The sequence below is a fragment of the Schistocerca cancellata genome, chromosome 3 (assembly GCF_023864275.1).
Source record: "Schistocerca cancellata isolate TAMUIC-IGC-003103 chromosome 3, iqSchCanc2.1, whole genome shotgun sequence".
Classification (NCBI taxonomy): Eukaryota; Metazoa; Arthropoda; class Insecta; order Orthoptera; family Acrididae; genus Schistocerca; species Schistocerca cancellata.
The window spans coordinates 467,609,447-467,633,116 of record NC_064628.1 but is presented as its reverse complement, the minus strand read 5'-3'; positions in this window follow the sequence as shown (position 1 = coordinate 467,633,116).

The window sequence follows — 23,670 nt, the reverse complement described above, 5'->3', positions numbered from 1 at the left end:
ATAGGATTGCATTTCATGGGCTTTTATTTAAATGATCATTTTAGTATATAAAGTTGCCACCCTTTCACCATAAGACTTTCTTAGAAGTTAAACTCAAGTTGCACCTTCGGTGGGAAAGTTAATATTTTATTTTTAGTGTTTACTACCATTTCCATCCCTCCTATGGTGGTGCATAGTTTGTGTGCTTGTGTAAATTGTTGAAACCTTCAGTTTAAAGTAATCTGGTGTGTTGCAGATTTGCACCAGTATAGTCATTCAGAGGCTCTTGTGAGCGGTCGTAACTACGGCCGTGTCACAAGGGAGCGGCAAGATTCTCTACCCGAAAGCTCATACAGTCAAAACTTGTTTCTTTCTGCCTCTGATATTTAGAGGGTACTTTCTGATTATAATTTTAAATGTTTCTTTTAAAAAAAATGCTTTTAGCCACTATTAAAGTGAATAAAATTCCCATTTGTTTAAAGGAATTTGCTTATGATTTCATCAGTTACTCGCTGGCAACTACTTCCATGCTTTCATAGTGTGATTAAATGTGTTAATGTTCTTGATGAATCTCTAGTAAATAAAATAAATTCTCAAAAATATTTTTTGAAAATGAATCACGGTTCAACGGCACTTTGCTTTTGCCTGCTGTCATTATTTGAATTTACTTCGTCAGATGAATCATTGAGACACGTGCTGAACGTCACGCCATCTTCAGTGCCCACTCATTTCACCACATATGTTTGTTTCTGTACGTCGTCAAGTATGCAGTTTCTTCAGTTCTTTAATTTATCATGGTCCCAGGGAACTCCTTTCCGTTGTGGCGTATTGTACCGACGACGTCTGTTCCCTTCTTCGTTTTATTATCAACCTAGTCTGGACTGCTGCACTGTAGCCCAGTCGAAGAAAACTAAAATAGGTGGAATAGGGGACAACAAAGTTGAAAATCTAAATCATGGAGGATTGGAATGCTGTTGCAGAAGAAGGAATAGAAGGAAGAGTCACGGGAGAAGATGCTAACAGGAACGAGAGAGGAGAAAGACCAGTTGAGTTCTCCAGTAAATTTCAGATTATAATAGCGAATACACTGGGGAGATACGAAAAAATTAACATCATGGTCGTAGAGCTCAGTAGGAAGTTCAGTCTAAAAGATGGACATCTCTGAAATGAGCAATTCTGAAGTTAGAAAGAAAAGCATTGGAACAGACTACGTAACTGCGAAGAACAAAGCGTGGGTAACGCAAGAAATACTTCAGTAGACCCACCAAAGAAGGAAGTGCAAAAATATGCAGGGATATTCACGAATGTAGAAATACAAGTCACTTACTAATTAACGAAGCTGGAGGTGCATAGAAGCTGAGAAGAAATGGCTGCACGAAAAATGAGAAGGAATCGAAAAAGGAGTGGTTCTAGTTAGTACTATGCCAGCGTATAGATTAGTCAAAGCAAACTTCGGTGAAAGTAAGAGCCAGGGCGGTAACATAAGGAGTTAAAAAATGAGAAATTTCTCCGCAGAATCAGGGAGGAAAGGAATATGTGGAAAACGCTGAAATGAAGAAGGGACAGGATGACAGGACATCTGTAAGGACACCAGGAAATAACTGCCGTGGTACTAGAGGGAGACATAGAGATTTGAATATATCTGGCTAATAATTAAGAACGTAGGTTACCATTGCTACTCTGAGGCGAAAGGGGCGTTTACAGATCACTTATTTATGTTTTCTTGAATAACTCGCAAATCGCGGCTTCCAACCAAATTGTTTCCCACTTAACCATTAAGCTACTTTAATTTCCTACAATGAAGGATCCTATTCGATAATGCTCTACAACTAATACGTTAACACTATATTGAATACAGAAATGAGTAATTAATAATACTAACGTCAGAATCACATATGGACAGGATCTACTTAAATCTCTGCACACACTTCTACATTGCTGGAGAAAAATTGATTCTTAATTGTCCTATACAACACCTATAGCGCTCTTCCAGAAAAGGCAACTTCTCAGACCACGAGCGCTGTTCGCTATTCAATTTAGAGACACTCTATACCTCCCTGAATTTACTGTACCGTTCTCATATGTGAGTGGATAAAATAAATTCGCTGAACTGCTGTGTACACAATGGAGATATTTCTGCTAATTAAATAAGTACTCATTTCAGGTTGTCAAATGAGCTATTATGTAAGAACTCTTTGTCTCCACTATTACTGGCTGGATTACTTTTGACAGCATGAGGAGCATCAAACACATTGCATTAGGCCTAGCTGTCCCAGCATCTGGAGAGTCTCAGAGGCTTAAATTGTCTCCCTCTGCAACAGCAGCAGATCAGCTAAATGTTACAGAACACCGATTGTTTGACTATAATTCAGGGAAATCATTGCAGCAGATTACTGTTCTAGACTTTAACATGATCACTCTTAATTCATCAGACACATTCACACCAACGGTGGAAGACATACTGTAGCTGTGTGGTAAGTGGTTCCACTCAGTGCAGCCCACTCTACAACTACCAGCAGTTCCTGAATGAAAGAGGTTTATTCGGTCTACCAGCGAAACTTTAATGGTCACAGAAGTGCGGTAATTTACTGGACATTCATTAACTCACCACCAGGTGACTATAACACAGTTACTTGGCTTCACAATATGCGCTCAACAATTGACCGCAGAAAAAGTGCAATATTTATCAGTTCAGGCCCTTTCCCAGCAACACTACTGCCAACATCAGAAAAATTATGCACGCTTTAGCCTTTCTTTACAGAAAAGTATTTTACAAAAAGCTCATTTAACAACCGAAAATAAATACTCATTTAATAAACCGAAGACGACCCCACTCTATAAACACGATCTCAGTGAAATTAGTTTGTATACTCACATAACGGAACGGGACAGGAAATTCTTGGGATGTGTGGTCTGTCTGCAAAATGAAAATCCAGCAGCACTTGAAATGGGGGGTTGCCTGTCTTCGAATAACGCTACAGTTGCGGTACAGGATGACTAAGAATTAATTTCCCTCAGCCAACACTGTGCAGAGATTTACATAAATTACGTCCATATGCGTTTCTTGATTTAGTGTAGTAATAACTCATATCTCTATTCCATGTAGTCTTCTTTTCTTTTTTAATCTCATTTTGTTCGTCATTGGTCGTTGTATTTGTTCGGGGCGGACGTCCCATAACGCTTGCTCAAGTTCATCGTTGACCTATTCATTTAGTTTTTTATTACAGAGGGCAGCTAACCCTCTGAGCTACCATGCCAGCAACCACTTCAGCCATCCAGACACGGTTCCTGGCAGACTCAAATTTCGACTTGGCACACGCTGAAATGCAGCGACTTTCGCCCATTAACCCCCAATCGCAAATTATTGATTCCTGTGGGCGTTCAGACGATATTAGTATATACCCACTGAAGGAAATATCACGGAGCAGTCACGCTGTCAGTAGTGCCTGTTCGTTTAACATTTCTTTTTAACACATTTCGTTTGAGAATTAACATTAATGTCATACCTTGAAACACTGTTTTCAATAATATGCAATTTTTGCATTCATTGCAATGTGTAAATTATTAGTTTTAGAGAAAAGTCGAATACAACCTTTTTTGTACAACATTTACTGCAGTTTTACGTACTGCAGAGAAACATTTTCGCTGCAGGTCACCATTTTCGAGCTGTTTAAGGATAAGCTAAATATTTTACATTTACTCGCCTGTTCTCCTCCACACTCAACCCCACCAGTAAGGATTTGTAGTATGTCTTCTATGACACTCCGTCCTACCACTGCTACATGATTTTTCCCCTAATTGTTCTTCGTTGATTTGATTACCAGTTGTCGAGGTAAGTACAATAACCTTTTCCGAGCAAACGATGACCAATCTCCAAAACTGTTCGAACGTTCTCTTTTTCACCAGATAGTGTCTGCGATTACTTGTGTCTTTACTAGAGTAAACAATGAAAATAGTTAAGCTGGCCGAGATTACAGTATCTTCATTGTCGAGAGGTACATTCTAGTGGAGGAACCACTAAGTAACAACGTTATAACACCTAGTTGCCTGAAATTTGTCATTTCCATTAGCTATATGCCACAGAATGCTGCTATCGGATATATCTATTGAACCCACTAAGAACAAGTAGGCAATGTACGGATATGTCCGCCATGCCTGCTTAAAGCGAAAGAAGCTGAACTTGTTATGGAGAATTTTCTTGTGATGAAATTGCGGAAGTAATCACAAAACCGCAGATAGCTGGTATCTTGGAAATATAACAATATTAAACAATCATCTGTTATTGGCTTAATTGCTCATTCCCTGTCTGCGTCTCTCGAAAGCAGAAAAGTTAATTCTTACAGTAATTTAAGGTTTATATTTATACCACGTTTGCATGTATGTCGATAAAATACCCGTATACGTATAGAGTTTGCTGTCGTTCCAATAAGTTTTCTTCAAATGTCTGCCAGCATAAAACCTTAGATCATGCCAATGTCTCTTCCCTATACGTGTAACCGGTAAGGCCTGCTATTTTGAGACACTGGAAGTAGCTGCTGGCAGCTGAACATCTCTGGTGTTATCTGTGTACTTGAGCCTCTCCATGTAAAAATATTACTCCACCCTGCAAGCCTTCGTTTATAGTTGTAGTACCTTCTAGGTAGAATTGCACAGAAGAACGTGAAGGGACCCCTGAAACAGTAATATTTGAAGAAATTTTCTTGCTAAAACCAAAAAAAGGAACCAATCAATCTCAAATGTATTCAGCTTCTAACAAGAAAACAACGGTGAACTGCAATTCCTTAACCTAAATATTATGAAGTTCGAATGTAGGCAGTCCTTCAACGAGTATAGAAAGTGGAAAAGCCCATATTCTCATACATAATAGCTGTTTTCATATCAATGGACAAAAATCTTCCACTCTTCACTGTCTAGTAGACAGAGCGTTTAAAGTTCAAAAATGGTTCAAATGCCTCTGGTCACTATGGGACTTAACATCTAAGGTCATCAGTCCCCTAGATATTAGAGTTACTTAAACTTAACGAACTTAAGGACATCATAGACATCCATGCCCGAGGCAGGATTCGGACCTGCGACCGTAGCGGTCGCGCGGTTCCAGACTGAAGCGTCTAGAACCGCTCGGCCACAACGACCGGCCGCGTTTAACGTCCTCATGAGTAAACATGGCAGATTGAAGGAGCTGAATATAACAGCTAGGCAGCGCTAACGGATGCCATGAATACATAATATATACATTAATATATAATAAATAGCGCACGGCGGTGTATGGGAATGCCACCATGAATGTTAAGAAAGTAAGAAATCCGTATTTTCGTAATTAACTAACCCTTTTTAGCCGCTTAAAGGCGGAGCTGCATTTAAGCCCAACAACAATTACGACGAAATAAGAGGTTGATAAAAATGATAAAGCTTGTAGCAATAAAATTTGCTAGGTACAAAGAAGACAGGGACGCCTTCTATGTACCTTCATAATTATGAAAAGACGCCAGTAGAAGTGCGTAGCTAAGCACATCCATGAAACCGGCAACTCTCTGTTGGGAACTGAAGACGACGTCACAATTTTGCACATACAGGATAAATATAGAATACTGAATTTATTGGAACGGTTAGAGATTGCAATAGATGATGGGAAAAATTAAACTAGACTTAATGAGGACGCATATAAACTTTGTGAAAAGAATTGCACATCTGTTTTAATATATGTCTGCGCTTTAATTATATATGTACTGTTGTCAGTCATTGCGCGATGAGACCCTAACACGTAGGAATCTCCGTAGGGGTGTCCATTATCATTCGTTATTCGTAAGAGTGTGTTTGATTTTTTGATTATGCACATGAGGTGCTCAGTCACGGTGCATATGTGTCTTTTCTGGAGGTATACAAACTGTGCACGCGCATAGTCCATATGCATGGACTGCATACTTCAATTCCTTTTAGTTTGTTTTAGCGACTGCTCGAGTGCACTCAGTGGTGACCAGCATATTACTAATCCCACCCTGCGTTATACAGACACATGGAACTGTGGGGTACAGAGTGGAGGTAATATAATGTTGGATACCACTGAATGCTATTAGAAGATTGGTAAAATACTACTGTTCTTATTTACAGCTCCTTTCTACCCCCACCATACCCCATCCCATCAGTCTGAAGACGAGCACTACGTCATCGAACCTAGTAGCCAATTTTGACAGTTTGCAGCCGAGACAATTAAAGAAATGACTTTTGTGTATATGCAATCTAATGATATGTATCAGGACGCATCTATGCAATGTGGATTTGACCACTAGATGTCAAGCAAGATGGACCCGCCGTTACAACAGGAGGCGGAGATAATGTGTTCTCAGTGGAGATGCAGTCACAACAGTGAGGTGAGGAGAGCTCAGTGACTCAGAACGTTGACTGATCATTGGGAGTCACTTGAATAGCAAATCTATCAGGGGCATTCCTATCCTTCTAAGGCTGCTCAAGTAGAATGTTGGCGATGTGATTGTGAAGTAGATACGCAAAGGAAAAAGCACAGCTCAACCAAGACTGAGACCATTGGGCATTGTGGAGAGTGGTTGTAAAAGTGGAATGGAATGAGCTGAAGGGATCACTCGTGGACCCAAAAGTGCTACCAGCAGTCCAGATATCGCACGGACTGCAACGCAATGGTTGAGCAGCTCCTCATGAATCAAACGTCTCTGTAGTCAGCTCTAAGCGACGCTTGGGGTAATGTGAAGAACGATGCCACTGTACAGTGCATGATGGGAAACGAGTGATTAGGAGTGACGAATCACGCTATACGCTGTGGCAATTCGAGGGAAGTATTTCGGTGAGACGAATGGCTGGGGGACGGCACCGTCCAGCAGGTGCAGTGCCGCTGGTGGAATGTGGAGGATGTGGTGTTTAGGTATAGGTGTGTTTCTCGTGGTTATGGTGTGGGCATCTTGTTGCGTTTAGGAGAACGCAAAATGCAGAAGGACATATAGCATTTTTCAGTACTGTGAACTGCTTACAGAACAGGAACATTGCGAGGTGCCGGGGATAGCAGTGTATTTAACACTAAATTCTTCTCGAATTTTCATATGGAAATGATGCTCTGAGCCCCCCCCCCCTTTTTTTTTAACTCCTACTTTTGCTGTTGCACATGGATTAAGAAGAAACGAGAACTGACTGTAATCGACCCTGCAAGTGGAGTAGAAAAGAGTTTGGCACCTGCAATAATTTAATTTGAGAGACATTAATTAAATAAAGGAAAGTTTCAGTAACGTAGTGAGAAATGAAAGGGTTGCACTACCGATTAACAGAATGAAAGTTCTGTCCAAAATAACAATTTGATTTATTATGACTAAACTCAAAATCATAAACAAAACACATGAAACATTTACAATACATCAAAACGTATCAAATTGGATACTCAAATAAATGCTGCGAAGGTGAAGTTGTCCATAAACTAGATTGTGCAATTTATGACGAAGTGGTATGTGAAGCCAATCCCTTGCAACTCAAATCTTCAGAAAAACACACAACCAATCCAACATTAATTGCTGCTACAGTAGTGAGAACTCAGACAATGAACACCCAAGACAGAACAAAGTTAGAAAAAGACGAACAGGCGCGCTCTGCTGAGCTCTGATTATCACAGTGCAAATTCCCTAATCTGCCGGTGCTGCGGACATACATTACCAAGCTGTCTTCTTAACTGCAAGGACACGATCTGACGTACCGGAAGCGATGGCTGGTTGCTTCGACGTCCCATCGTGGTGATGATAATGTCGCGAGTATAGCCCGAAACAAATTGTCCTGGTCTGGTTATTCCAGACTAAGACTTCCTATCAATACAAATGCGCCTCTGAGGGAGACAAAGAAGGCTCGCCACACAATCACTGATGGTACAGTGATTGATTTTAACAAGCGAAGTCACACAGTAACTCTGATACAGTCAACTTAACCCAAAACTGCCCAAGACAGACAACATAGGCTGCTTGTACGCAGAACGCTCAATTGCCAACTGTACTCAGAAAGTTACGCTGAAGTCGAAACTTCAGTAACTTCGTTAAACAGTTACAATCAAATAAAAATATGCTAAACAGCCAACGGAAGGCAGGCTGTCCAGAGCAGTGAGAGCTCAGTCTTGTAGCCTACTCCGACGGAAAGGTGAGAGCTGACTCCCACGAGAGAACCCGTACAAACGAACACAGAACATTCAAAAATGGTTCAAATAGCTCTGAGCACTATGGGACTTAACTGCTGAGGTCATCAGTCCCCTAGGACTTAGAACTACTTAAAGGTAACTAACCTAAGGACGCCACACACATCCATGCCCAAGGCAGGATTCGAACCTGCGGCTGTAGCGGTCGCGCGCTTCCAGACTGTAGCGCCTAGAACCGCTCGGCCACACTGGCCGGCACAGAACATTCCCGTGGCCGTGGTTAAACGTTCCAATCAGCAACTCGAAAACCGGCGGAAAATTCCACTCTTTTGCCGAAGCACAACCATTCCACCAATGGAGATTCTTCACGCCAATTTCTGTGCCGATTTTGCTACGTCATGGAGCTATGTCTTGAGCAAGCCAATCACAGTTACGATTTGGCAGAAAACGCGGGAAATTGCCCGCCAAGACTGCCTGGGGACACGAGTCATTCCCACGCATCGCTGGTAGCCCGCCAGGAAGTGTTTTCGCTAAGTTTCTGCGAAGTAACGGAATCTCTAGTCCAGCCACTCCTTCAGGCCCCTGCGGGCATGTCTCCGCCGCTCTACTGACAATGTAGGCGTCTGGAAAGCATTCACTCAACTCCCTCACACCCGTTAGCTTAACCCTTTCCAGATCAGCAGAGCCCGCCTGTTACCGGACCACCCGCGTGTTGAGAGACGCTGCGTGGGAATTCCGCGTGTTAAGGAATAGCGACTTTTCATCGCATGCAATTATAGAGGAAGATCGAATTACTCAAAGATAGAAATATGAGGGGGGCTCATGCCACCTCTCAACATTACGGAGACTATGAATATATCAGAATGGGCAAAGCACATTGTCACAAAGTAGCATCCGTGAGACAATGGTCTGTGGACAGTAACCTTCCTGAAATTCACAGGTCTGCCCAAAGAGGTGGCGTGGGGAAAGTTTAGTATTTAACGTCCCGTCGGAAACGAGGACATTAGAGACGGAGCGCAAGCTCGGGTTAGGGAAGGATAGGGGAGGATATCGGCCGTGCCCTTTTGAAGGAACCATCTCGGCATTTGCCTGAAGCGATTTCGGGAAATCATGAAAAAATTAAATCAGGATGGCCGGACGCGGATTTGAACCGTCGTCCTTCCAAATGTTAGTTCAGTGTGCCCCACCTCGCTCGGTGCTTGCCCAAGGCCCTGATCTGAACTCAATGGAACACACGTTTGGAATGACTTAGAAAATTAATTTCTTTCAAAGAACCTAGCGTCCAGCATGACCGTTTAGTCGTGTACAGTCTTTCTGATTCCTCATTGAAAGTCTCCCCAGCTCAGTTCAAGCTGTCGTAAGGACGAATGGAGGGCATATACATTAATGACGACCACTAATGTGTGTCCAGTAACTTTTGATCAGATGTTGTACAGTTGTGGCGACCCTCATGACAATATATCCTCTCTTACGTGACATTCAAGAATAAGTCTTCCGTTGCTTATGCTCTGTGACGCATGGCAGGAGCTCGAAATACAGTTTTCCCAACAGTGTAAGGGCAGTACGTGTCCATCTATTTACGTTAGTGTACTGAGTGTACTTTGCTGTTGCTCTAAGATGTTGGCAACATTGTTGAGCAACTTAGACGGCGTAGCGTTTTGAAGCAGACGAGTTACCAATATCGTCGTCGTCGTCGTCGTCGTCGTCGTCGTCACCAGCGCCCCCGTTGCGAGTGAAAGACGTACGGGAATCCGCCGCGCGTGCTGCGTTGATGAAGATGGAAGCGCCAACCGTGCTGACAAATGACTGCCGGCAGCATCCATCAAGTGCAGCGGCCACGTGACTAGTCCATCCCATGCCGGCTGCAAGGGACAGCGCATTAGCCGCAGTGTGAGCATCGCTGGCCACCGTTGTTTCGCCATCTGTCAATTACACACACAGGCGAGTTTATTGTTTCAGTTGTGTTGAAATGACAGAAAAAGACTGTGATGCTACACACACACACACACACACACACACACACAGAGGGAGAGAGAGGGAGAGGGGGAGAGAGAGAGAGAGAGAGAGAGAGAGAGAGAGAGAGAGAGAGAGATGGAGGGAGGGAGGGAGAGGTTTGGGGGGAGGGAGGGAGAGAGAGAGAGAGAGAGAGAGTCCCAAAATAACACTGACAAACTTTAGGGACAGGTTCCTTGTACTGAAATAAGTAAAATAGTCTAGTATACATGGGCCCTAAAATTCATATCTTAAGGGGTATTAGCACTTGACCATCTTCGGTACTCCTAAGCTAATCTCTTCTACTGTAAGGTCTTTGCGTTCCATGTTTTGGGAGGACAAAATACGTACCAAAAAGAAAAATAAGTGTGTGGTGAATATGGGCTGTATAATGCATACCTTAAGAGTTGTGAGCACTTGTTCATCTTCGCTAGTGTGAAACACACCCCTCCTACTGAACAAGTGCTCATAGCTTTTAAAATATGCATTTTAGAGTCCACGTTTACCATGCATTTGTTTCTTGTTTTGGTACGTAATATCTTCTCAGAAAACGCGAAAAACAAAGATTTTGCATCAGAAGAGATGTGTATCATTGTATTGAAGATGAACAAGCGCTCATATCTCGCATTAGTGCTCTTGTTAAGTAAATTTTTTTTTCTTGTTTTGGTATATGAAACTTGCCCCTAAAGTCTGTCAGTGTTTTTTGGATACCCTATATGTCTTTAGAGTCACATTAGACGCAATACCCCTTTTCAACCGTGATTTATTTTCAAAGAAAATTCTTAAGAATGTATTTCATTTAGTAGCGATTCATCGAGAACATTAACACATTTAATCACACAATGTAATCATGGAAGTAGTTGCCAAGGAGTAACTGATGAAATCATAACCAAATTGCTTTTTACAAATGGGAATTTTATTAACTTTACTAATGCCTAAAAGCATTTTTTTAAAGAAACTGATTTAAAGTTATAATCAGAAAGCACTCTCTAAATATCAAGTTACAATTTATTCAGAGACAGAAAGAAACAAGTTTTGACTGTAAGAGCTTTCGGGCAGAGAACCTTGCTGCTCCCTTTTGACACGGCCGTAGTTACGACCGCTCAAAACAGCCTCTGAAAGACTACACTGGTGTAAATCTGCAACACACCAGATTACTTTAAACTAAAAGAACTATTTACACAAGCACATAAACTACGCAGCCTCGTGGGAGGGATAAAAATGGTACGAAACACAAAAATTATATTATTAACTTTGCCGCCAAAGGTGCAACTTGATTTTAACTTCTAAGAAAGTCTTACGGTGAATGGGTGGCAACTTTATGTACTAAAATGGTCACTTAAATAAAAGCCCATGAAATGCAATCTTATATAAAATTCTACAGTGTTGGCCAAACAAGTTAAGATGCCCTACTCTCAAGATGATAGCAAGATCAAAACATGTTTAAGGAATTAGGCCGTTACACTCCAAGCAATAAATTCGTTAACACACAAAATCCGACAAACATGACAGAGGCAGCTACTAAGGTACGGTAGATAGATAGGGAGATTACCGAACAACCCGAACCGCACGTTGCTCTAACCAGGCCCTATTCCACAAGGGAAAAAAGGCCACCCAATTTATAAAAAACCACCTTCCTGCGGGTGGGCAATCGGAGAAGAATGGTGGGACGACCCCAAAGCAAAACGGCTGGTGACCTCACCAGGAAAACAAGTAGAATTTTAACAAGAGTAAATGAAACAACATATCACCAATCACTTAACTTTTAATAAACTGCGATTTCTAGAGAAGACCTGGCGCAGCACTCCCAAATCGATCTCCCGAACTGTCCGCTGCCAGCCGCTTCAACGGATGCAGGAAGGCGCGCAAATCTTCCGTCTCACGGCGTCGCAGCTCGCACCGGCCAGACCAATGTCGTGGGTTGACTCCTGTTGCTCTCGTGTCGACCACGAAGCCACTACCCACTGGACTCACGTGGCGACCTCACATGCGCCGACGCTGAAGACGGACAAGTCATCTTGTGTCTCAGAGCGCGACCGGCCAACCGATCGATCCAACGGCCAATGACCGTTGCCTAAGCAAACTCGAGCAGACTGGCAGCCTAACGCGCAGATTCAGATGCAGGAACTAAGCCCCGACCGGGCGACCACTCGCTGAGTTCCCTTACTGGCGTGGTGGAAAGACTCTCATTTGCCGGCCTTAAAGGTCCGAACGATAGACAGACACTAACTGCCTAACAAATGCGAACGAGGCACAGAGTAGAAAGCTGGGGAAGAGAGACCGACCCAGACTGACCGACTGGCGAGCTCATAGCGCCGCTTAAATGCACGTGAACAGCCAACCTTTCCCCTTTCCCACCAGAGGGAGACACCAAAGGTGGGATTGCCACAGCGGCGCCACCGCCAGAAACGCATGGCGACTGCTTCACACTACGCGCTGCGGCGCGCTCTTCAAAACAGCAAATTTTACCACGGCTCACCTTTCATTTCGTGAACGTTTTCAGACATCGAAACGAGGTTTTCGGCAAATGATGTTTCGCGAAGGGTATACATTGGTGTGTGATAAAGAGTCTTCATTCTTGTATCGATCGAGAAACGGAAGCAAGTAAATTTTTTTAAATGGAATGATGTACTGTTTATTATGGCATACGAAAGCGCTTGAAAATACGATTACAGTGATATCATGCTTCTCAATTTTGAGGCAGAAAGTCTTCTCAAAATAATTCGAGAAATATTCTAACCTTGAAAGACAACCTGGCCGGAATCGACTGTTGCGTTGTACGCCGTTGTTTCAAGGCTTTAGACTGTTTATTTGTCGGCATTGCAGAACTAGCAGGAACTATGTCGTCTACCTGTAGGTCATTTTTGCTTCCACACACTTTGCATGCAGACACGAACGCCAGAAAGAATTTAGACTTGCTAGTTTTATACGCTGAATGTCAAAGAGGTACTGTCGAAACGGTATGGTGGTATAGAAATATGTATCCTGATCGTAGTTGTCCGTCGCGCCAGACCACTGCCATTATTTTACGTCACTTGTGCGAACAAGCAGCTTCAGCGGTTAATTGAGGACGAGGACGAGGACTACAGATGAGAGAAATCGTTCAAATGGTTCTGAGCACTATGGGACTAAACATCTATGGTCATCAGTCCCCTAGAACTTAGAACTACTTAAACCTAACTAACCTAAGGACATCACACAACACCCAGTCATCACGAGGCAGAGAAAATTCCTGACCCCGCCGAGAATCGAACCCGGGAACCCGGGCGCGGGGAGCGAGAACGCTACCGCACGACCACGAGCTGCGGGCACAAATGAGAGAGAGCACATCATGAAGTTGTTAGGGCTAGGACACTTATCAATCCTCAGGTTGGTACGACACGTATTACCAAGGAGTGTGGGATCAGCCAGACGCGTGTCATCTGCATCTTGCATCGACATTAATCACATCCTTACCATCTGTCACTGCATAAGGCATTCGGGGGACGTGTCTCGAACGTGTGCTATTGGCTCTGCAGTGCCTCGGAGACGACACTTTTTGCCGGTGTGGCCGAGCGGTTCTAGGCCCTTCAGTCTGGAACCGCGCGACTGCTACGGTCGAAGGTTCGTATCCTGCCGCGGGCATGGATTTGTGTGATGTCCTTAGGTTAGTTAGGTTTAAGTAGCTCCACGTTCCAGGGGGCTGATGACCTCAGATGTTAAGTGCCAAAGTGCTCAGAGCCATTTGAGCCAGACGACACTCTTTACAGGCGAAGGAACATTTACGAACCACGGTAATGTAAGTTTACGTCGCATGCACTACTGGGCATCGGAACATCCACGCAGGCTTCGTCAGGTAACACCAGCGACCGTGGAGCGTAAACGTACGGAGTGGTATTACAGGAAATTACATTGTGGGACCTTATTTTAACCCAGGGGCGTGAAATGGAAATACATATGTACACTTTCTTATCAGCATTATACCTATTCTTCAAGAAGACTTAGCTTTGGATATGTGACAGTGTATTTGATTAAAACAAGACGGTTGTCCAGCTGACTCCTTCCGTGTTGCAACACAAAAGCTAAATGAAAAGTTTCCTGACGGTTGTATCGGACGAAATGCTTGAGTACGTACAAACGACCGGCCAGGTGCAATTATTTGACTCCTATTGGTTTATTTCTATGGGGATAACTGGGAGATGCAGTCTGTCATAAGCACAAACTACACCTGATGATATGTGCTGTCCAATTGTCATAGCATGCAACGGAACATCATCCAATATATTTTCATCTGTCCACTTATCTTTCTAACGACGATGTCAAATGTGCCTTGCTGTTGATATTAAACAATTTGAGTACATTTTTCAGTGAAGTTTAAAACTACGTTTTGTTAAGAAAAGTATTTTCTTTGGTGACATGTCGACAGTAAACCGTACCGCAAATCGATAGGTCGCGTAATGCTCTCAATAGTATTCATCTTTGGCCAGAGGGCGGGACTGGCTGCCTGAGGAGCCGCACAGACAGTGGCGTCGCTATCTTTAAGTTCTGTTGCGGGACAGTGAGTTTGGTCAAGGAGCAGAGCGGGGAAGTGCAGTCGCAGCTTCACTCGGTGTTCGTTCGAGCAGCCTCATATTCTGGATCCGTTGTTCGTCGCCTCAGTTCTCTTTGGTGCACACGGAGCTTGCCGGCCGTGCTGCGAGGAGCAAGCCGCTCGCTGTTTGCCGCCGTAGCAGCGTTCTTGCGGCAGCTTGCCGGATTTTATTACGAGTGAGCACGTCTTCGAACTTTCCTGGTGATTAACGTTATATTTCGCGTTGTGATCTTGGTGCAAGAACGTGTGATGTGTTTCCGTTTCCTTCAATCTCTTGAGTTGTCTTAAACGAAAGTGCTGTGCATTGTTCTCTTCGTTTTACTGAATGGAATCTGATTTTCTGGAAGGAGGACAAGCATGTTTAAGATAGTTCAATTGTGTGTGGTACAACTTAACCTTCCTTAGTGTTTCTGGTTTACGATACTGGTCTGAAGAACAGTTCTCCGTTAAATTTTATGGTTCATAAAACAGTTCTGCAATGCTCTCCCTGCTTGTTCTTCGTTTGAATGGGCTGTCTGATCAGGGTAATTTGTCAGAGAAATTTGTGAATTAATTCTGCTCTCTTCTGGTATTTTGTCGGGAGCGGCCTTTTGCTTCGCACACTAACTTGGGATGCAGAAAGTCCTAATTGTTGCTTATACGGGGAACCTAGTTCGCGTGCTGCGGGTGTCGACATTTACGTCACTTGCTGAAGAACTAGACTTTTTATTTGGCTGTTAATTTTGATGTTGCTTGAAGAATATGAACATCAAATTGGGAATAGTAAGATCCGTCGAAATCGTGGTCTAGATTATTTTAAAACCACCATTGTTTGCAGCTGGTTGGCTGCCCTTTATTCCTGCTGCAAGCTTACATTGTTCATAATTTATTGTCAAGTGTTAAGTTTTCAGTTATTATTTAAGCTCATGTTAGTTCTTTATATCACGGGGATCTTCCTGTCAAATCGTGATGAGTGTCCATTTGTATCATTTGATTTTGTTGGTAATTACCTAGATATGCGTTTCGCTCGCCTTTTCGAGCACACATGAGCCATTAGAAATTGAGAGTTGATAATCCTTTTTAGAAAAAAGAGATTTTTGTGGTTAATGTTAACATCAAAGTTGTAAATCTGATCCGTTGTTATTATACGCACTTTGTTATTTTACGTCTGTGTTTGAGATGCGTTGACGCCTCTATCAGCGAATAGTGTCGGAACTGAAACTTACGCCCTTTGACTTCAAATGATATTTTACATTGTAATTTGAACTTATATATATATATATATATTTGTCAATTGACTTGGTTATTTTAATAAAGTCTATTTTAAATTCATCTGCGCCACGAACGGTGTTGAACACCAGTTTGCGCAATCCTTCCACCCGCAAGGCAACCAAGCAGCAATAAAATGTTAATTTAATTTAAAGCGTGCTCCGCTAATTACAATTTCGAGTAATATCCTTAAACAGTTATCCGATAGCAGATGTTTTACTTTTAAGAAGAATTTAGGGGTCTCCAGGCATAGAGAGGTCAGGTATTATTATTATTATTATTATTATTGTTAGTAGTATTAGTATTGTTGTTATTATTATTATTATTATTATTATTAATAGTAGTAGTAGTAGTAGTAAACCTAAGTTAGTTAATAATAAGCCAGGTAGTAAACTTGTTCATTTTTTTTTTATCAGTAGGGTAGTTTCTGTATGAAGCATGAATGACGGACGTCTCTATATAGGCTGTGGTAAACAGTCAGCGCCGGGTAACGTTTAAATGAAAAATGCCTGACGAAATTTTAGTTGTTTCCACAAATAGACTTCCTAAGCCCAATCTGACGCGTCACTTTCATATACAAAACAGATAGCTGACCCTCTGTCGTAAAGGAAATGAGGTGTTTCTTACTATCGTATGCCTGTCTTGCTGCGTAAGACGACGGAGCCTGGCCCGAGAGCTTTGCTTGACGGTGTTTACAAAGCAAAGCCGGCTATGGCCGCATTGCTTTCTTATTCTGAATATTTCTCTGATTAGTTTGCTAAAAGTTCTAACCTAAAAATTAAACAGCGTTATTTGACTGCAGTAGTCTTTTCAAGCGCATTCGAATGCCATTAAAAATGGCATTAAATATCTTGATCGGTACAAGGATTAAGCCTCTTTAGGACACAACAAAGTATGTGTTCCTTAGCAAACTATCCGTTGCCGAAAACCTAATTTTGATATATCGAACCGCTCAAGAAATAATGAGTATTAAGTCTTACGTGATTGCCTCTACTGTGGGCCGTCAGGCACGTTTTCTGTGGTATTCCAGCAGATATTTGCAATTTAGAATTTGCAACGTATACCTGGAGTTAGTACAAACAAATCCTGTTCGTCAGTTTTTCATGGGACGCTCACCGTCGACGGAAACCCTCGGTTTGTTTCCCATTACAAACAAAACTCTTTAAGTTGAGTTTGACGTGACTATTCGATATAGCGGTCGGAGATTAGTCTGCCCGATATTCGTGCTATCTGTATGTATTAACAAGGATAGTAAAAGGCTCCAGCAGCGGCTGAGTAGAGCTTCTGCATTGGGTAGCAGTCAGCACGGGATAGTGTGATGCTGTCGATGCTTCCGTACTGGTTGTTCTTCATGTTTTACTATCCCTGTTAATACAGACTAAACTGGGACCGCTCTGTCGAGTGGGCACGTAAAATTCAACTGTAAAAACAGTTTTGCTTGAAACTGGAAATAAACTTTAGGCGGGCGCTGGGCGTCGCATGAAATACGTGGTGAGTAGGATATATCTGGGCTGACACCAGCTAACTCAAACGCAGCCAGACGTAGAACAGTTGGAACACAGAAAGTAACACAGACCTACGTTTCAGTCGACGATTAATTCACTCCGAATTTTCTGTGTAAACAGTGTACACATTAGTCTGTGCAATTATCTGAGCCTGTGAATGACCCAATTGACAAATCACACAAACGAAAAGAATATAGCACATACAAAAAGTAAACACACTGCCAAAGAAAAGTGAAGCTCTCAATGGTTGACAAGTGATGGGGGTAGTTCATCTGGCGACAGCACAGGATGTTCTAGCTTGCAAAGGGTCATAAATGTGCCAATCGGATTTTCCCAAGCACCTTGCAATGTTTGTTGCAATTCAGTAATGGTTCAGACAGGCCCTGGAAAACAAATAATTTTCACTACATCATAGTGCCGTACGTGTTAAACTGGCAAAAAGCTGGTAATTTTCCACGTCATTCCAGTTGTTGTACAATCCCATGTACACGTTGCGCCATAGCAGACTTATGTGGACTAGCATTGCTTCACTGAGAAAACATGTCACTTTCCTGTCGAAGATATGGCAGCAGCATAGAGATAAAAGTGTGCAATGTACTGGGCACTGATTACTCACCAAATACGACTGCCATTTGTAAGTGACGGCTTCCCAGACCACGAAGCTGGTGTGGAGCCGCCTGTGTAACGTTGGGAATGCACTCCGGCATAGGCTGGTGACCAGATCTACGCCGTACATTTCTATGCCCACGAGTCGCATGGAGGCAGAACATACTCTCATCACTGAAGATAGTGGAGTTCACTCTACATCTCAAATGCTTCGATTGTCTTCTTTTCAAGTTTTCCCTCAGCCCATGTTTCACTAGAATACAATGCTGAGCTCAAAAACTACATTTTGAGGAACTTATTGTTCAAATTAAGGCATATGTTTGACTCTAGTAGACTTCTCTCTGCAGGAATGGGGTTTTTGCCAGTGGTAGTCTGCCTTTTATGCTATCACCGATCGATACATAATAGGTTATTTTGCGTCCAGAGTAGGGGAATGCCTTAACTTAGTGTAGTTCATGATCCTCATTTCATACATTATGTTTCTTGTTGTTCTCATTTCTGCTACTTCTCATTACTTTCGGCTTTCTTCACTCTCAGTCCGTACTCTGTACTTATTGGAATGTTCATTTCTTTCAGCAGGTCTTGCAATACTTCTTCACTTTTACTGAGGATAGAGATGCGATCAGCGAATCTTATCACTGATATCCCTTAACCTTGAATTTTAATCCCGCTCTTGAATCTGTCCTTTTACTTCTGTCATTGGTCCTTCGAAGTGCAGATTGAACACTACGGGTGCAATAATACATCCTCGTCTTACACCTTTTCATTCTGATAATTTCGTTCTAGGTCTTCCAGTCTAATTTTTCCCTCTTGGTTTTTGTACAAATTGTATGTCATCCGTATTTTCCTGTATCTAATCCCTGTTTTTCGCAGAATTTTGAACACCTTGGAACAGTTTGCGTTATCGTACACTTTACGCAGGTCGATAAATATGAAAGTACTTTGATTTTTCTTCATTATTGCTTCCGTTATCCAGCGCAACGTCTGAATTAACTTTCTAGCTGTTTTAAATTCTGTTTCAAAAAGCTCCTAAATCCAAAGTGAGATTCAGCTATCTTTTTTTTTTCCATACATCTGTATACTGTTATTGTCAGAATCTTGGATATGTGACCTGTTGAGGTGATTGTGTACTAAACCTCGCACTTGTCACCTCTTGCTGTCTTCGGAATTATGTAGGTGATATTTTCCCGAATGTCTGGTGGTATATTGCCAGTTTAGTTCATTCTACATACAGGGTGTTTCAAAAATGACCGGTATATTTGAAACGGCAATAAAAACTAAACGAGCAGCGATAGAAATACACCGTTTGTTGCAATATGCTTGGGACAACAGTACATTTTCAGGCAGACAAACTTTCGAAATTACAGTAGTTACAATTTTCAACAACAGATGGCGCTGCGGTCTGGGAAACTCTATAGTACGATATTTTCCACATATCCACCATGCGTAGCAATAATATGGCGTAGTCTCTGAATGAAATTACCCGAAACCTTTGACAGCTTGTCTGGCGGAATGGCTTCACATGCAGATGAGATGTACTGCTTCAGCTGTTCAATTGTTTCTGGATTCTGGCGGTACACCTGGTCTTTCAAGTGTCCCCACAGAAAGAAGTCACAGGGGTTCATGTCTGGCGAATAGGGAGGCCAATCCACGCCGCCTCCTGTATGTTTCGGATAGCCCAAAGCAATCACACGATCATCGAAATATTCATTCAGGAAATTAAAGACGTCGGCCGTGCGATGTGGCCGGGCACCATCTTGCATAAACCACGAGGTGTACGCAGTGTCGTCTAAGGCAGTTTGTACCGCCACAAATTCACGAAGAATGTCCAGATAGCGTGATGCAGTAATCGTTTCGGATCTGAAAAATGGGCCAATGATTCCTTTGGAAGAAATGGCGGCCAAGACCAGTACTTTTTGAGGATGCAGGGACGATGGGACTGCAACATGGGGCTTTTCGGTTCCCCATATGCACCAGTTCTGTTTATTGACGAAGCCGTCCAGGTAAAAATAAGCTTCGTCAGTAAACCAAATGCTGCCCACATGCATATCGCCGTCATCAATCCTGTGCACTATATCGTTAGCGAATGTCTCTCGTGCAGCAATGGTAGCGGCGCTGAGGGGTTGCCGCGTTTGAATTTTGTATGGATAGAGGTGTAAACTCTGGCGCATGAGACGATATGTGGACGTTGGCGTCATTTGGACCGCAGCTGCAACACGGCGATCGGAAACCCGAGGCCGCTGTTGGATCACCTGCTGCACTAGCTGTGCGTTGCCCTCTGTGGTTGCCGTACGCGGTCGCCCTACCTTTCCAGCACGTTCATCCATCACGTTCCCAGTCCGTTGAAATTTTTCAAACAGATCCTTTATTGTATCGCTTTTCGGTCCTTTGGTTACATTAAACCTCCGTTGAAAACTTCGTCTTGTTGGAACAACACTGTGTTCTAGGCGGTGGAATTCCAACACCAGAAAAATCCTCTGTTCTAAGGAATAAACCATGTTGTCTACAGCACACTTGCACGTTGTGAACAGCACACGCTTACAGCAGAAAGACGACGTACAGAATGGCGCACCCACAGACTGTGTGGTCTTCTATATCTTTCACATCACTTGCAGCGCCATCTGTTGTTGAAAATTGTAACTACTGTAATTTTGAAAGTTTGTCCACCTGAAAATGTACTGTTGTCCCAAGCATATTGCAACAAACGGTGTATTTCTATCGCTGCTTGTTTAGTTTTTATTGCCGTTTCAAATATACCGGTCATTTTTGAAACACCCTGTACCAACACGAATAGTCGTTTTGTTGCCATTACCCCAGTAGTTTTCGAAATTCTAATGGAATACCATCGCCCCCTTTTGTCTTATTTGATCTTAAATAGACCGAAGCTGTTTTAAATTCTGTTTCAAAAAGCTGGCTCCCATGTTTTTTCCCTGTCGACTCATGATTCTTCTCCTATCACGCCATCAGACCAGTACTCCCATTTATAGACACGTTAAAGTACACTTTCTACGTATCCTTTCCCTTCTCTGCATTTAACAGTGCATTTCCCACTGCACTCTTAATGTTACCGCATTTCCTTTTAATTTGACAGAAGTTTATTTTGACTTTCCTATATGCTGAGTCAGTCCTTCTGACAATCGTTTCTTTCACCTTATCGTCATTGCACTTCCTTTTTATTCATTGCCTTAGTGATTTATATTTCTGTTTTCCTATACTTCCCTGGCCAGTTTTGTACTACCTCCTTTCGTAGAGCAACTGAAGTATTACCCATTGGTTCTTCCGTTACTTTCCTTAGACGTACGTTTCTCTCTCCAATTTCTGTGACTGAGCTTCCTAGATGCGTTCATTCTTCTTCAACTAAACTGACTATTAAGGATTTACTGTCGCAGCATCTATAGCCTCAGAGGACTTCAAGCATATATCTTCATTCCTTAATACTTTCGTGTTCCACTTCCTGGCGCACTGAATCTTGATTATTAGTCTCTTAAACTTCGACCAGCTATTGATCTTTACTAAATTGTGATTTCAGTGTATATCTGCCTGCAGAGTCAAAACTGTAAGCACACAGAAAGGCCACACCTAGTGCCGATGACACTGATAAATGAATAATTTGCGCTACTACGCCGGCCGGGGTGGCCGAGCGGTTCTCGCACATTTGAGAAAGTGAAATGTGTTAAATTCGTTTTCATCTGGTTCATTATTTAACATTCTACAAGTCTTAGATAGTGAGCCCAGAAGGTTTCATGAACAACGAAGTTCAGGAGAAAAAGTCGTTTTAAAGTTCTACGGAGGACATTCAGAGTGTTTATCTATACAATTATTTTGTTTTACAGTTCTTTCGTAAATGAATAACTTTCTATACGTCTAAATGCGTACTAAATTACAGTATAATCAACGTTTCAGAGAAAGCTATGCTTTTCGCTTCTTAGTAGGATCCATTGGAGACATAAGCAGTGCTTAATGAAGTTGTTCCTTTCACATCTTTATTTACAGCAGTGCTTCATTGAAGTAATGTAGTTCATTCTTGTTGTTACTCCGAACTTGGCATGGACTAATGTTAAACTTTTCTGTCTACTTCAACTGTCTCGATTTTATCGTTCTTTTCTCACTTACCGTGGAAACGTAGCAGTAGCATCCGTTGACTATTCGTGGCAGTTAATCACGTTCTACCTCCTTGAAAACCATGTCCATTTGTTTAGGGTTCCCGCAATGGTTTCCTTGATTTAAATGCTACTACATATACCCTCACGCCAGTTTCACATCCACACTGAATCCCCACAGACAATTTCATGACAATTTTTTTTTAATTAAATGTTTACGTTAGTTCTCTTTAACGCAAATTTAGGCTTTAGTGCGTAATTCAGCTACACCAACCGACGACGGTTTGTACAACCTGCAGCGTTATACGAGCTTTCTAAAACCACAAGAGACTTCTATATTCACTAGCTCACTACGCGTAAATTATTAACACTACAGAAAAAATGAACAGGATCTTCTTGTAGGAAATATAATGTAGTTAAATATTGTACTGGGATAGGTTTTCCATTCAGGCTATATTTTTCGCGTTCCTCAAGAGATACATACATAAGTTCCCTACAAATGCACCCCTTCTCCCACACTCGGCCCCAACCGGTCAGGCTTCCTAGTATGTTGCTGACAGCAGTCCCTACTACCAATGTGCAAAAATTTGCGACAGCACGAGTCATTTCCAAAATTCGACATTTTTTAGTCTTCACTCACTGGCCTTATTACGCCACCGTCTTAGTCGAGCACTTACTAATTGTAATATTGATGTTTGTGTAAATATTACAAAACAGTTTTGTGAATTTTGACAACATAAAGTAAGCTATTACATCATTATATACGGGCCCGCCTTTTGACTATGAAACTACTGCGCTTGCAAGGAATAAGTTTGTATCAAAGTATCAGTGTAATAAGTTTTAGCGTAGCGTTTTCGAAAGTCATTTCTCCTTTCATTAGCTTCACGGCCACGTTTAAACTTATAACGTTAACGAAATAGCGACTATGCTGTTGGCGTAGTAGCCCAATCAATGGAGACCCAGGCCGAATATTTGGAGTTGTTCGTGTAGCCGAAAATTTTTGTACAGTGGAAGGAGGGAGTTCCACGAACAAAGTACTAGAAACCCTGACTGGTGAAGGTGTTTGTGGGAGTGGAGGTGTGTCTGAAGATGACTTTTGTATGTTTCTTTCGAATAATTTGAAAATCTTGGCATCCAGTGAAAACATCCTAGTACAAAATGTAGATGAAGATACTGTTCATTTCTGTGTAGGTCTAATAGTATGGGGGAAGTGAACGAGGGAATATGAAGCTATCACTCGTGATTTTTTAAGATATAGTTTTGCGGGTACGGGGCAGCTTAATCAGCCTGTATACCGTGACCTCAGAAAATTATGCTTCGTGAAATTCCTGTGGTGACAACTGCTTAAATACTGTAACTTCTCTGACACTTTACATACTTTAAGTTCTTTGGCACATTTTTTCTTTGAAAATCACGATCCTTACGTACGTGCGTGTGTGTGTGCTTGTGTGTGTGTGTGTGTGTGTGTGTGTGTGTGTGTGTGTGTGCGTGTGTGTGTGTGCTCGTCCACTCGCGTCGCGCATGCATTTAGTGCCG